We start from the raw sequence: 16,574 nt of genomic DNA on the forward strand, positions 1-16,574 counted from the left end.
AGTTTTTGTTAAGCCCTCATTTAGTTTTGTTTTGCTTTCAAAAGCCTAACTTAGAATTAATACTTTATATTTGTTGAAAAGGGAAAAGAAAAACCCTCAGAATGCTATCATGCACAGATGAGTACCAGTCACATTTTAGTATTACCAAAACAGGAGTTATGCTGTAGATAGAATTTTTTTCAGTTTAATTAATTAATTAATTAATTAACTTAGAGAGAGCATGTAGAGGAGGAGAAGAGAGAGAAGGAAAGAGAAAAATCCCAAACAGCCTCCATGCTGTCATCACAGAGCCCAATGCTGGGCTTGATCCCATGAACCATGAGATCATGACCTGAGCCAAAATCAAGAGTTGGACACTTAACTGACTGAGCCATCCAGGTGCCCCTGTAGATACAATTTTTGATTCTTTGTTTCACCTACATTAAATGGAGAGTATTTCCCCTGTCATTAGCTTCCAAAACATTATTTTTAAAGGCCTCACTCTCATCCTTATAAGGACATATCATAAATCATACACAGTTCCTTATATCATTGAACATTTTGATTATTTTCAAAATTTGCCCCCCCAATTCTGTAGTAAACATCCTCATACATACATCTGTCTGTAGTTTTAATATTTTATTTAGATAAATTGACTCAAATAAAATCATTGGATCAAAAGTTGTGAATTTTGTTAACCCTCAAAATTCAGAATACCAAATTGTGCCCTAGAGGGTAATCTCAAAGCAGGCCCAGCACTACTGGTATGTGAGGTCACCTATCACTTACCTAAAAATCACCACCCTAAAGATGACTTTAAAAAGTCTTTGTAGGGGTGGCTGGGTGGCTTAGTTGGTTAAGCTTCTGACTTCGGCTCAGGGCATGATCTCACAGTTCATGAGTTCGAACCCTGCATCAGGCTCTGTGCTGACAGCTAGCTCAGAGCCTGGAGCCTGCTTTGGATTCTGTGTCTCCCTCTCTCTCTGCCCTTCCTCCACTCATCTTTCTCACTCTCTCTCTCAAAAATAAATAACCATTTTTTAAAAAGTCTTTATAATGGGGACACTTGGCTGGCTTGGTCCATGGAGCACGTAACTCTTGATATTGGAGGATGTGAATTTGAGCCCCATGTTGGGTGTATTTTTAAAAACAAAATATTCTTAAAAGTCTTTGTGATGTTAATTTTGGAAGTAACTGCTTCAAAATTTAAAACTGTAGAAAGTAAGAGGTACTATTTCCATGGGCTTATGATTATCAAACTTTTGGGAGAAAAACCCCCCAGAATTATTAATTTTACCTACAGAGAATAGAAGAAGAGATCAACTTAAATAAGACTGGTATTCATTTATTAATTTCTTTTGTAATTTTCTAATCTTTTCTCAGACACCCCCCAGCACATTTCTATCTCGATCCCAGGCCCTATTTCTAAGGTCATTTTGTCATTTTCCAATCTAAAAATGTTTTATGGTTCTTTCCTTTAAAGGAAAAACTACATGTTGACCTTGCCATTAGCTGTCATGTATTATGCCAGTGTCACATTTATCTAACTGATTGTATCAATATATCTTTAAAGTTAGAGGATTTGAGTCTCTGGATGTATATCTTTTTAAAAAAATTTTTTTAATGTTTTATTTATTTTTGATACAGAGAGAGACAGAGCATGAGAGGGGGAGGGGCAGAGAGAGAAAGAGACACAGACCCAGAAGCAGGCTCCAGACTCTGAGCTGTCAGCACAGAGCCTGATGCGGGGCTTGAATCCACGAACATGAGATCTGACCTGAGCCGAAGCCGGAGGCTTAACCGACTGAGCCACCCAGGCGCCCCTGGATGTATATCTTTAATATAGTACAAAGAATTTTAAAATAGGGGTGCCTGGGTGGCTCAGTCGGTTGAGCGTCCGACTTCAGCTCAGGTCATGATATCCCAGTTTGTGGGTTTCGAGCCCCACATCAGGCTCTGTGCTGACAGCTAGCTCAGAGCATGGAGCCTGTCTTCAGATTCTGTATCTCCCTCTCTCTCTGACCCATCCATGCTTGCACTGTCTCTCTCTCTCTCTCAAAAATAAATAAAAAACAGAAAAATTTTTTAAAAAAAGAATTTAAAAATAAGCACAAAGATAGCAGGTGCCAATTCATCTGGCTTCTTCAAGACAGATTTCACCTTTCCCAGGCAAAGGAATGGTACAGTGTGTTGGTTAGTCATTTGGATTTATTGAATACTTGAGATCTTGTCTAAATTCCTATGTTCTCATAATTAGAACACAAAGATCCATACTCTTATTTCTTTTGGCTGCTGAAGCCAGACTGATGTTTTAAAAAGCACCAATTTGACGGCATTCCTCATGTGCCCACATTCCCTAAACTCCTATGTCCTACATCCTTCCACTGTCCTCCCATTGATTTTAAGCTAAAACTAAAAGTTGTAATGACTTAGTGGCACCTGGGTGGATCAGTTGGTTAAGCATCCAACATAGGCTCAGGTCATGATCTCCTGTTGGTCGGTTAGAGCCCCGCATGGGGCTCTGTGCTGACAGCTTGGAGCCGGGAGCCTGTTTTGGAGTCTGTGTGTGTGTGTGTCTCTCTGTCCCTACTCTGCTCACACTCTCTGTCCCTCTCTCAAAAATGAATAAGCATTAAAAAAAAATAGGTATTATTCTTAAAAGTTGTAATGACTTAGAAAAGTTCTACATATTTGGGGGCCCCCTAAACCCCTCTCCAGTTTCATCTCCCACCCCCTGCATTGTGTGCTCCAGGTTCCTTTCTGCTCCCCACAAAACTAAAGCAGGTACCCTCTCTCCGAAGACTTAAACTGTTACTTTAAGGAATTGGTGCCCCTCATTCCTAAAGATCCATAGAAGTCTTTGCTCATATGTCATCTCATCCATAAGGCCATTCTTGATCACTTACCATTTCAGCCTGTGCTTACACTCCAGTCCACCTCTCTTGCTTTGTTTTATTTCAGAGCATTGCATCAACACCTGACATCCTATATATTTTACTTTTATTTTTTGTTTGTTTGCTATAATGTAAGCCCAGGGGTGGCGATGGAGAACCTTTGATTGTTTCCAGCTGTATTTCCAGAATCTGTAACCATGTCTGCATTTGATAAATGCTCAATAAATGTTTGTTGAATGATTGGCTGATAAACTGACTAATACAACAATGACTGTGTGAAGAGACTGAGGGGGGTATAAGGTATGTCATGAACTCTTTTAGAATGGAGCATGAGAGGAGCACCTGGGTGGCTCAGCTGGCTGAGTGTCTGACTTGGGCTCAGGTCATGATCTCGTGGTTTGTGGGTTCAAGCCCTGTGCTGGGCTCTGTGCTGACAGCTCAGAGCTTGCAGCTGTTTGGGATTCTGTTTGGATTCTATGCTCCTCCCCTGCTGATGCTCTGTCTTACTCTCAAAAAAATAAATAAGCATTAGAAAAAAAGAACGAAGCTTGAGAAAATGTCACAAGAGTGATTCCACAGAGTTGGGAGAAGGTAGTGAAGTGACTGAGCTTTGTCCTCAGTCAGCTGTGGCCTTGAAGAAGCCATTTCATGTTTCTCTGACTCTGTTTCTTCACTTGATAATAAAAATAATCTGTTTTTCCTACTGCAAGTCGTATCAGTGGAGACAAGAGGAGGGAAGGAAATTGCAAGAGCTATGCAAAGCTGAAGGTTTTTTAAATGTCAGTATGTTCTACTCTGTCCACCCGAGAACAGTAGAGTGTTCCCCAAAGTAAAATTCTTATGTAATAATTTTCAGTTTCACTGAGATATTAATGAGTTCAGAAATTCTGATCAGTGGCTGATCTAGGAGAAATTATGAGAAATATTATTATTTAACCATGTGATAATAGGCAGAAACACATCCCTGATATCTGTTAACATATTAGTACCAATCATCATCTAAGAGATTAAGGATTTTGCCAAGTGATAATACTAAAAATTCATTCATTGGCTCAGCAAATATTCTGCGAGGTAATAAGCCTCCTCCCTTTTAATGTGAATTCATTCACTTTAAATATAGCAGTTTACACTGGGAATATTTTCACTTACAAAAAGCCAGGTGCCAAATATCACTACTGCTATTAAATATTTTGGGAAATTCTTGCAAATATAATAAAAAAATTAAAACAGTGAAACAGACAAAATTACTTTCATTTGCAGCTATTATGATTGTAAATCCCCAAAAAAGCTAAAGTAACTCTTGCAAAAACTGTTAGAATTAATAGGCTTTGAGTGGTGGGAAATAAAATATACATGCACAAATTAATAGCTCTGTACTATGATAACAATAGCCAGCTAGAAATTTTGTTAAAATTCCATTTACAGTACCTGTAAAAATTATTTTAAGGAGAAACTAGGAGGGGCGCCTGGGTGGCTCAGTCGGGTAAGTGTCAGACTTCAGCTCAGGTCATGATCTCATAGTTTGTGAGTTCGAGCCCCACGTTGTGCTCTGTGCTGACAGCTCAGAGCCTGGCGCCTGCTTCAGATTCTGTGTTTCCCTCTCTCTCTGCCTCTCCCCTGCTCATGCTCTGTCTGTCTTTCAAAAATAAATAAAAATTTAAAAAAATAGAGAGACTCTAAGAAAAAAGCTTAGCAATAAAGATACAGAAGCCACATGAAAAAAGATAGTGTTTCAGAGTACAGAAAATAAGAAAATAAGTGTGAAAAAAAGGGAAACATACCAAATTCATGAGAGAAGACTCTAGCATGAGAATTGTACATGCTCCAAAAACTCATATACTTGATTCTCATTATTTGCAGTTATGAAATTTTTGAATGCACTTACTCATGAAAATGTATTTATAACCCTAAAATCAATACTTGCAATATTTTCCTGGTTGTTTGCAGACATCACAGAGTGGCAAAAAAAAATTGAGTTGCCTAATGCACAACTGAGGTCAAAGTGAGAGTCCCTCTGCCTTTTTGTTTCAGTGTTTATACCGTAAACATGTTCTTTCCACATTTTTGTGCGCTATTGGAACGTTGTCTGCTGTTCCTAAGTGCAAAAAGACCATGACATATGTGCCTTAATAAGAAAATCTGCCTTAACTTTCATTCAGGCATGTGTTATAATGCTACTGATCACAAGGTCAATGTAAACGAATCAACAATATGTATTAAATAAGGTGTCCGTAAACAGAGACACACACAAAACAGAGCTATGTATTGAGTGGATGACAAAAACGATCTGACCAGAGACTAGCAAGAACCGAACCCATATTTCCCCTTGGAGCAATGGGTCAGTCTTCGCTAAGTCACAGTGACTGTGTAAAACATAATGGCCATCAATAATGAGAACTGACTGTATTTAAATTAAATGCATTTTAAAATAGAATCACAATGGTTTTCAAATATGATAAAATGACTTTGAAGACATTCTGAAATAATACATTGTACAAGAATATTTTAAATTATAAAATTGAAGAATAGTGGGAAGGGATATTTTTCAACAGATACTAAAACTTACTGTAGAACCACTATGACCAAATAGTATTGTATAAAAGAAGAATGGACGTGTAGATATGGGACAAAAATACCCATTTAATTATTGTTCCAAGCATAAATAGGAACCTAATCTATGATAAAGATGGTGTTTTGATTCACCCAAAGAAAGGATGCATAGTTGGCTATCCATCTGAAGGAAAGCAAACTGGCCCTTATTTCATCCCATAAACTAAATTCTAAATTGTTTGAAATTTAAATGTAAGAAGAATTTTCTGTGTCTTTCTCTCTCTCTGCCTCTCCCCCGCTCACATTCTGTCTCCCTGTCTCTAAAATAAATAAACATTTAAAAATGTATAATAAAAAAGGGGCACCTGAGTGGCTCAGTCAGCTAAGGTCATGAAATCATGAGTTGGAGCCCCACATTGGAGTCTGTGCTGACAGCTCAGAGCCTGGAGCCTGCTTCAGATTCTGTGTCTCCTTCTCTCTCTGACCCTCCCCTGCTCTCACTGTCTCTCTGTTTCTCTGTCTCTCTGAAAATAAAAAAGCATTAAAAAATTTTTTTAATTTATAAATGTAAAAACAATTTAAAATATAACCCAAAAATATTGAACCTGGGGTTGGAAGAGATTGTCCTAAGAAAGACAGAAAAACAAAGCCTTGTGAAGTAATAATACACTGATATAGGGAACCTGGGTGGCTCCGTTGGTTAAGCATCCATCTCTTGATTTCAGCTCAGGTCATGATCTCACTCAGTCATGAGATCAAGCCCCACGTTGGGCTCTGTGCTGAGTGTGGAGCCTACTTGGGATTTGCTCTCTCTCTCCTCCCACCCCCGCATACTCTCTCTCAAAAAGGAATAAATAAACTTTAAAAAATAATATTCAGATATATATGATAACATGCACACTTAAATAATTTTCTGTGGTCCACTCTGTCAAATGCTGTTGCTAGGACAAGCAAGAATTGGTCTTTGGATTTTGCAGTGAGGGAATCCTTGAAGACCTCAAAAAGAGCAGTGTAGGATGGCAGTGGTAGCAGAAATCAGACCAGAGGCAGTTTAGGAGGGAATGAGAGCTGAGGAATTAAAGATACCAAATAAAATTCTTTCCAGGATTTGTGACAGTAGAGGGAGCAAAGAGTTAGTGTGCCTGACGTGGAGAGAATGTTTTGTTATGACGGGAAAAATAACAGCATGTTTGAGTCCTAAGGGGAATGATCCTATGGGAATAAAAGCACCGCTACCTAGTAAATAGGGACACACATTGTAGCACTGGAGAGCGAGGCAGCAAACCAGAAACAGCACAGGGGCCACCAGTAGAAAAATGGTGAAATACACATGAAACAGACATACAACAGAACATAATAAATCCACTTAAATGAACAAATTTAAGCAATTTAAGTCTGTTATACTAGAGAGCATTCAACATCCTATGGCAGTGGCAGAATAATGTGTATAAAATGATGTCATTTTTGTTCCCAAAATAAATTCAACATATATTTGATGTTTGTGTGAGTACTGAAAATGGTGTGGAACAACACAAAGGTATCAAAATGATCTCAGACAGGGTAGAAGAGAGTGTAACACTCAAACATATTTGACAAAGAAGTTATGGGGGGCGCCTGGGTGGCTCAGTAGGTTAAGATTCCGGCTTCGGCTTGGGTCATGATCTCATGGTTCGTAGGTTCGAGCCCTGCGTCGGGCTCTGTGCTGACAACTAGCTCAGAGCCTGGAGCCTGCTTCAAATTCTGTGTCTCCCTCTCTCTTTGACCCTCCCCTGCTCGTACTGTCTCTGTCACTCAAAAATAAATAAAAACGATAAAAAAATTTAAAAAAAGAAGTTATGGGTTTTCTCCAAATGTTCCACTGCTTAAAGACATAATTAAGTGAACCACAGAATAATCACTTCATTCCCTGTGCTCCCATCACATTCTGCAGAAATAATCGCATTATGTCAATGACGGTTGCATATTCATCTGTTTGTTAAATGTGAAGTCTCTGTGAGCAGGGAGTTCTCTGCTTTTATTTTTTATTTTTTATCTGCAACAACTTGAGATGGTGAGATGCTTTAAAATAGTTTTTGAATAAAGGAATGAAACTAAGTGGAACTGTAAAAAAATGCAATACGCCTGACCTTAAATTAATCTGCTCTATTTTATGTTCTTTCCGATATGACACAGTAAGCACACACTGGCACTTAGAACCCCTCGTTTCTGACCTGAACAGGATGACCCGGGGGTTTGATGCAGTCATCCCTAAGTTTCCTTGCATTCTCATTTCTAGATTGTCAAGAAGGAGGGTGGGAAATAAAGTCCTCCCTTCCATTATTGGCTAATTCCTCTCTATCACCTAGGTGGTTAGATAGGGGGAAAAAGCACAGAAAAAAAAGTCATGCTACTTGAGTGCTATTTTGAATATTAAATTTAATCTCTAATTAAGCTTTTTCTTAAAAGGCTTTCCTCAATGTCATAACTGATAATTAAATATTATTACAATTTCTAATAAATCTCTGCTTTCCAGCAGGATTTCTCTTCAGTGCAATAGCTCTGAAGTACCAATGTATGGAAGTCCAGCGAGACCAGTGGACACAGTGGCCACAGACATTTCCAAACAAGTGTCTCCAACGAGATCTCAGACTCAGCAAACCAATAGCAGCAGCCCACATCATCAGGTGGGTACAAAAGAGGAAGGAACCAATATTCAGTCAATAGAGACCACCTTGTAAGGATGCAGTGAGATTCAGTGTGGTGTGGGGAATATTTTCAAGATGTGAATGTGATAAAAAATACATTTTTTGAGATAGCTTTTTATCTCCAAACATAAAGTATTACATATTTACTATAAAAAGCTTGGAAAAGCCAGAAAAGAACGAAATTGTAATCAGTAATCATAGTCAAATCACAACATAGCTGCTATTTTAATATTTTAATATTTTTATTAAGTTTTTTATTTTAATTCCAGTATAGTGAACACAGTGTTGTATTAGTTTCAGGTGTACAACACAGTGATTCAATAATTCTGTACATTTCTTAGTGCTCATCATGATAAGTGTCCTCTTTACACTTTAATATTTTAATATTAATGTGTTAGTATTTTGCGGTACTGCTTTCCCTGTAAATACTTTTAATATAGCTTACATCATACTGCAAAATGTATTGATTATATAGTTCCATATCAGTGTAGGTTATACTGTGAGCCTCTCCCATTACCATTACAATTCTTCAAACATATTGTTGTACAGTTTTTACTGAAGTGGATGTAACATTTATCTGACCATCCTTCTGTCGTTGGATAACTGAGTTATTCCCAATTTTTGCATAATTTAATATTTTACTATTGAGACCCTTGTACTTTATTCTTTGTACATGGTTTCCCAAATACTTCAGTGCATTATGTTCTTAAAGTGGAATGACTAGAATGAGAAGTGGGAATGTGGTTAAGACTCTTCTTATTTGCTACAAAATTACTATTTAGAAACTACACACCAAACTATACTCCTAGTGAATCCAGGTAATCGTCTGGCTTGATCTTTGCTAAATCTGTTGCCCAATTTTAAAATTTGTTAATTTTATGAGCAGAACACTTTTTATTTGCTTTAATATCCATTTCTTCTTAATTTAGAAGGCAGTTGTATTTTCTCTTCTGGTAGTGCTCTCTGACCAGTTTTACTGATGCATCAGTTTGTTTTATTAAGGTTTTTGAGCTTTTAAGATTTTTAGCTATTGGAAACCTTTCTCCAAGGAAACCTTATTTCCTTTTGGTCTTATTTATAACGTGACTTGCTATCTAGATAGTTTTAATTCATACGAAAACATTATTATCTTTCCTTTCTCATTTCTCACACAGTCTTGTGCTTGGAAAATTTACTGAGTTAAAAAATGAAATGACCCTTCAGCTGTATTTGCTTTGACAGGGCTTGATTTTTTTTGTTGTTGTTGTTTGGTTTGTTTTGTGTGTTTTGTGGGGTTTATCTGTTTGTTTTGGCATGATATGGCTTGACGTTTTTCTAACATTTAAGGTTTAAATCTACCTGGCTTTTATTTTGATGCATGTTAGGAGGTGAGGGCATTCTCCTACTCCTACTTTTTTACTTAAATAGCCAATTCTCCAGGCAACCTCCCACTGAAACCAGAACTCGGATACACGACCCACCCGCTTCCTAACTCCTCCAGGCAGAGGCAGAACTGTGCTGATGTGTGATCAGTGTTGGGGGCGGGATGCTAGACAGTAGGGTCCAGGGCTTTCTCTTCTGCTGTCTTGCTCACATCACTGTTATTTTTATTTTTAAAAGTGTTAGTTATTACTAGACAATTATTCTTCTAGAAGAACTTTAAAACCATTTGTAATATGCCAAATTAGTCACTAGTATTTTGGTTTGATTTGCATTAAATCTATAGTTTGAGGTGCAAATATCTGTCAATAATGGTGGTATTAGCTTATTTCTTCCATTCTATGTTTCCCACTGAGGGCAACCTGGGTGTTTCACCTTTGTTGTACTTATTTTGAATAAAGACTTTCCCCATTGTACCTTTTTATTAATTATTGATGATGGCACATTGGAAAGTTATGGATTTTTGAATAGTTTTCTTATATAGAGAAACCTTTCTGAACTATCTTAATAATTTCAAATGCTGGTTTAGTTTGAATCTCCTACTTCCATGTAAACAATCATACAGTTTGGGTAAAAAAAAAAGATATTTTGGTCTCTCTTTCCAATATTTACACCTCTCATTTCTCTGCATGTCTTCATTTCTGAGAGAATCCAGATCTTCCAGAACAATACTGAATAATGCAAGAGATGATGGAGAAGCCTGTTTCACTTAAAATAGGATGAGATTTAATGGGGACTTTCTCTCAAGCTTCTCCATTAAATATGACGGTATTAGTTGTTGGACTGAAATTCCTTTTAAGGTGAAGGAAATATTTTTCTTTCCTATTCCTTTTACATTTTTTTGAGGGGGGGTAGATATGCAATCAGAAGTGATTTTGAATTCATTTATTTTAAATCTCTTTTTAAGCCTCATTTGAAATTATCTCATGTTTTCCTTTATTGGGAGTATTACATCAATAGTCTCTGAGAGTAAACATTCCTGGCATCGCTGAAACTAAAAGCTGTCTTTGTTTGCAGTGTATTGTTCTTTAAATTTAACTTAAATTTGATTTGCCTATTTTTTATTTAGAATTGCAACATTGATGAGGTGCGTGGGTGGCTCAGTTGGTTAAACAACTGACTTCAGCTCAGGTCATGATCTCACGTTTCATGAGTTCCAGCTCTACATCCATCTGGCTCTGTGCTGACAGCTCAGAGCCTGGAGCCTGCTTCTGATTGTGTCTCCCTCTCTCTCTGTCCCTCCCCTGCTCACGCTCTGTCTGTCTGTCTCTCTATCTCAAAAAGAAAATAAAACATTTAAAAAAATTTTTTTAAATTGCTACATTTATAAGTCTCTCTGTCTCTCTGTCAACAGTTTTGAGCATCCGAGTTTTGGTGATTATGTTAAGCAGCTAGGCATTCTTCATATTCTCTTCTGCTTGAAGCAATTTATCTAAGATAAGAACTATTTATTTCTTAACAATTGCAGAATTTAAGAGTATACCCCTAGGACATTGGAGCCTTTATAATATTTAGATATATTTTTCTATTTCTTCAAAATTAATGGTCTGTTAATGCTTTCTTCAGTTAACTTTAATAATTTAATTTTCTTGGGATAATGATTTACTTCGTCAAGATTTTCAAATTATTTAGTTAAGTAAGGTATTTTAAACTTATAATTTTATTCATTTTTCAAATCTTCACATTTCTACTCTAATTCTACTCAAATATGCTCAACTTTTACCCCAAAAAGAATAAAGTCACATTTGTATCAGAAGCATCAAATCAATTTCTATTAAGAAAACCAATTTTCTCGGGGGTGCTGGGTGGCTCTGTCGGTTAAGCGGCCGACTTCAGTTAAGGTCATGATCTCACTGTTGGTAGGTTCAGGCACCGCATCGGGCTCCTGCTGACAGCTCAAAGCCTGGAGCCTGCTTCAGATTCTGTGTCTCCCTCTATCACTGCCCTTTCCCCCACTCATGCTCACTCTCTTTTTCTCAAAAATAAATAAATGTTAAAAAAAATTTTAAACATATATTCTCTTTTATTTAATTTTTTTAAACATTTATTTATTTTTGAGAGACAGAGCATGAGCAGGGGAGGGGCAGAGAGAGAAAAGGACACACAGAATCCAAAGCAGGCTCCAGGCTCTGAGCTGTCATCACAGAGACCAACGCAAGGCTTGAACTCATGAACCACAAGATCATGACCTGAGCCGAAGTCAGCTGCTGGACCAACTGAGCCACCCAGGACCCCCAAACATATATTCTCAAATTAGATAATGGCTGGTCAGACTTTGGCCTCTTTAATATGATCAATTGCATAGTCTTTCCCCAAGAGTAGAAAAGTATCAGGTTAATCTGATATTTCCAAGTGTGCAGTTCATTGTAAATATTCTTTCCGGCTAAAAACTATGAATTAAGGACTATGGTGGTACACACAATTAATTATAATATAGTCTATATTGTTTTTGGGGGCATGTTTTAGAAGATTCAGTATTAACATCCTTAAGAAGACACAACTCATTTACATGTAGCTGAGCAGCATGAATTTTCTTACTTTTTGCTCCCCCGGAAGTGGGCAATTCTTACCACAACAGTTTATGCAGCCAGTGAACTGGATTGGCCACCTAGTGGACACAGTTCAGCTTATAAGGGACTGTTGCTCAGTCTACATCCTAAAACTAAGCTGTGTTCAGTTTTGATGTCTTTACTCCAGTGGCCATAGGTATGAAGTCTCTGCCCAAAAACTGCCCGTATAACCTACTTACAGATGAAGATTTATTTTGCCCAGAGAGGCTTCAACATGGCAACTCAGTGTGATGCTGTTCAAAAGTAGGGGAGAAAAGGAAAACCAGTACATCCATACATAAGGAAAATGTCAGGAAATTTGAGAGGGAAGAGATGAGAAAGAGGTAAAAGAAAAATGAAATGAAAGAAAAACATAAAAAAAAGTCCCATGAAATTTATCATCAAAGGAATTAGGAATGCCACCGTGGTTTGGTTTGGGGGGGGTGTGTGTGTGTGTGTGTGTGTGTGTGTGTGTGGTCTACAAATACTTTATCATGTTTTCAATCAGTTGTTGATTTGCCCTCCCCACTGGTAGGTGTTTCCCTCAATCAGGATGATCAGTACAGTCTGGTCCTAAGGAAGGTCTTCAAAACATTATCTGTTAGGCCTATAAGTGCAAACATATGGTATCTGTCCTTCTCCACCTGACTTATTTCGCTTAGCATGACACCCTCGAGGTCCATCCACTTTGCTACAAATGGCCATATTTCATTCTTTCTCATTGCCATGTAATATTCCATTGTATATATATATATACCACCTCTTCTTGATCCATTCATCAGGTGATGGACATTTAGGCTCTTTCCATGATTTGGCTATTGTTGACAGTGCTGCTATGAACATTGGGGTACATGTGCCCCTATAGGTGTAACAGGAGAAACTAACAGGACCATAGGGAGAGGAAGGGGGAAAGAGAGTTGGGTAGAGAGAGGACACAAATCATGAGAGGCTGTTGAATACTGAGAATGAACCGAGGACTGAAGGGGGAAGGGGAGAGGGGAAGGGGGGTGATGGTCATGGTGGGGGGCACTTGTGGGGGGAGGCACTGGGTGTTACATGGAAACCAATTTGACAATAAACTATTATAAATTAAAAAAAACATTATCTGTAATGCTTTTCAATCACCCCCAAAAAATTAAAGCTTCCGTGCTGCAGTGTGTCGGGGAGAGGTGTGGGTCCTGTGACCGCCCAGTGACAGGCAGCCTGTGTGCACGCCACCATCAGCCCCCACAGACAAGAGCCTGCAAGCCCCGCCCTGCAGACGTAACAATGCAGAAGGCATTACGTGTGTGGGGACACATTCCACAGCGTCTTCATCTCCTGCTTCGAATAAAAGAGGAAGAAAAGCCATTTCCACAGCTGAACGTTTCTTCCACTTTAACATTTCTTTGTTCCGAAGGAGAAAATTTAAGAGATTTTGTCGTTTGGGTCTATCCTTTCTTTCACTCTCTTTTTAGTCCATCTCACCGCTTTTTCATTTTCATAATTGCCACAGTCTATCTGATTCATGTAGTACATTTCTTTCTCAGATTTAAAAACAAACGTTTTTAATTATACAAATAAGACCTGAATCTGTTTGACTTATAAAAAGTTAAAATATTGCAGAGAAAGGTCAAGTCATTCTCAACCATAATTCCTATACCAGGTCAGGTTCCTAGTTCCCCAGAGGTAATCTGTTTGGGCTAGATCTTCGCATTAGTTTGCAGTATAACTATGCATTTTCAAATATGCATACGTGTGTGTTCACATATTGTGTGTACATGTACGTGCATGTGTTTGCCCAAAGGGGGCAAATGACTCCTATCTGTTAAACGTAAAACCCGAGAACCCTGCACACGTATATGCTCAAGGAGACATTACCGCTTTGTTCACTGCAACGTTGCTTCTGCTTTTGAAAAGCTGGAAATCGCTTACTGTCCTTCTGTTGAGAATGACTAAACCGTAGTACCTATTCCGTGGCCGTACCACACTAGGCCCGTGGGTGCTACCCTGAAATGCTTCCCGACCGCAGAACAACACATCCCACATGATAATGCTGATATAATAATATAACGTTCACTGACTCAAAGGCTATGCTAGGCATGCGGAAGTTGTTTGAACATTTGAATGAAGAGACAGACAGGCCCAGGTCACTCAGAAGGGCCACAGAGTGCACACCAACCGAAGAATGTGACTCTAAGTGTGTAGTTCAGTTCCTTTTTCCCACTTTTTCCCTCTTCCTCTTTCAGGCTGTTCCTGTAGACAAATGTTCCCAAGGCGGCCAGCCCCTCTTCAGATGGTTTGCAGGAAGGAGATAGGCCACAGAGTGTAGCCACAGCTGCTTATAAATGCAGAGTAATAAAATCCAATCTCCCATTCAAGGGCTGGTACATGATGCCCCAGGAGCCTGGGCCAGGCTGAGTGAACTCAGGACCTGCACCTGGGTGCCGTTCAGGGAGGAGAATGTGATATGAGGGGCAAGGCCTGGTGGGAAATTGGTAAATGAGAGCTGAGCTCTTCACTATTAATTCAAAGAGCTTCAGTGAATCCAAAGAGAAGCGGTGCCTCTCAGCATACAACCATGTGGAAAGGGATGGAAAGATAAGAAAGTTGAAGTAGAAAGTGGCAGATAGAAGGGAAAGATTTCTGGAGCCAAAGGGAAATCAGTGACCCAGCTGCTTTTCATAGATGCCGTTGGGGAAGAAGGTTTTCTGGGCAGCAGCCTAACTCAGGCAAAGGACTATTGTTTATTTATTTTTAAAATCTAAAAATATTTTTTTTTGAGAGACAGAGAGAGACAGAGCGAGCAGGGGTGGGGCAGAGAGAGGGGGAGATACAGAATCAGAAGCAGGCTCCAGGCTCTGAGCTAGCTGTCAGCCCAGAGCCCAATGCGGGGCTAGAACCCACAAACTGTGAGATCATGACCTGTGCCGAAGCTGGACGCTTAACCGAGTGAGCCACCCATGTGCCCCTAAAAACCTTATTATGTTGAAATCCTTTTAAAGAAAAGCATCATGTAAAAATGAGATTGTGAAGTTGCCCTGTGAACGTATGAACATCTGCATCATTGTATGTGACCCTGAACCCAAACACCACTCACTTCTTGAAATAGACTGTATTATATATGTGCTATATAATATATATGTTATATATATTAGAATACATATATATCTCGTTATCATGTTCCTATGATGAATTGTAAGGAGTGTGGGTTGAATTCAAGCCCAAAGCTAAAAACGTATTTTCTGTATTTCTTGCTTCTCTAGGCTGTGGTCAGCCTCAGGAATGAACTGTGGAGAACCCACAAATCCGTTAATGCCCTCCACAGGGAAAGAAGGTAGGGCCCTCGTGTGAATGCACGAACGCTGACAGTAGAGATGAATCAAAAGCATTTCCATTTGCTTTTATAGGAAAACTTTCTACAAAGATATCATCATGCTTTTTTTTTTTTAATTAAGAAGAACTTCCTTAAACAGAGAAATACTAAGCTCAATATGGAGGTAAAAGGAGTTTTGGTTCTATTTGAGTTAAGCACCACAGAAATCATCTGGCTAATTTCAGTAAGTTTGGGAGATGCGGATAGTGACCAACACCTGACACCACTAGTGGTTATAATAAGCAGAACACCATCTAGAAAACTGTCCAGAGAGAACTTCTGAGGTTTTACCTTTGTTGTCTGCTATCAAATCTCTGGACTGACTGCTTTCTGAAAAACCCATCATAAAGATATATTTGAAACTCCAATTATAATCAAAGATATGAGAGTCAGACTCCCATTTCATCTGAGTGTGATTGCCTATAAGTTTGAGGGCTCTCCTTCAGAGAATCCCACTTTGGGTGGAGCCCGAACTAGACTCCAAGACCTCTTCAAGATCTATAGTATTTAGGAACTGCAATGGTTCTCATCGCTTCTCGGCCTTTTGGCTAAGATCAAGTGTAGGAATTGCAACGGTTCTAACATTGAGAAAACTTGTTGCATTTGCCACCAGCGACTTGATTTCTACAAATTCCACAAATATGCCAGCCATACAGATTAAAGAATAAGATTGTGCTTTATTTACTCTGCTAATTTTAATTGTATATATACTCTGTAACCGGGACCATTTTAGGCTTGGGCCTGGGAATATGGCAACAAGCAACACAGAAGAAAAAAATTTGCTGGAATAAAGAGACGATAAGCAATTATTAAGTAATAGAAAAAGTAATGTGTAAGTAAAATATGTCATATGTCATATAATGTGACTGTCCACAGGTTTGAAGGCTGGAGACGAAGTCCAAAACCCAAGATTTTATCAAGCTCTGTAGCAAGTAGACATGCAGAAATCCATGAAGACAAATAAGTAGGGAAGGAGATGTGAGGTGCTAGAGGCCAGGTTGGGGGTTCTGTCTTGCAATTTCAAGCAGGACAGTCAGGGATCAAGGAGAAGTTAAGATGGCAGAATAGTAAAGGGACCCTGGGCTTGTCTCATCCCTCAATCACAGCTAGATCAACATCGAACCATTTTGAACACATTGGAAAT

At 38.7% G+C, this 16,574-nt stretch overlaps 1 protein-coding gene across 1 annotated transcript in view; it reads left to right on the plus strand.

The window, feature by feature from the left end:
* DYTN (dystrotelin) overlaps nt 1-16,574 on the plus strand; it is a 52,781-nt gene that overhangs the window by 19,719 nt on the left and 16,488 nt on the right. The gene's annotated exons all lie outside the window — the stretch shown is intronic.

Source organism: Suricata suricatta, chromosome 3 (genome assembly GCF_006229205.1).
Source record: "Suricata suricatta isolate VVHF042 chromosome 3, meerkat_22Aug2017_6uvM2_HiC, whole genome shotgun sequence".
Lineage (NCBI taxonomy): Eukaryota > Metazoa > Chordata > Mammalia > Carnivora > Herpestidae > Suricata > Suricata suricatta.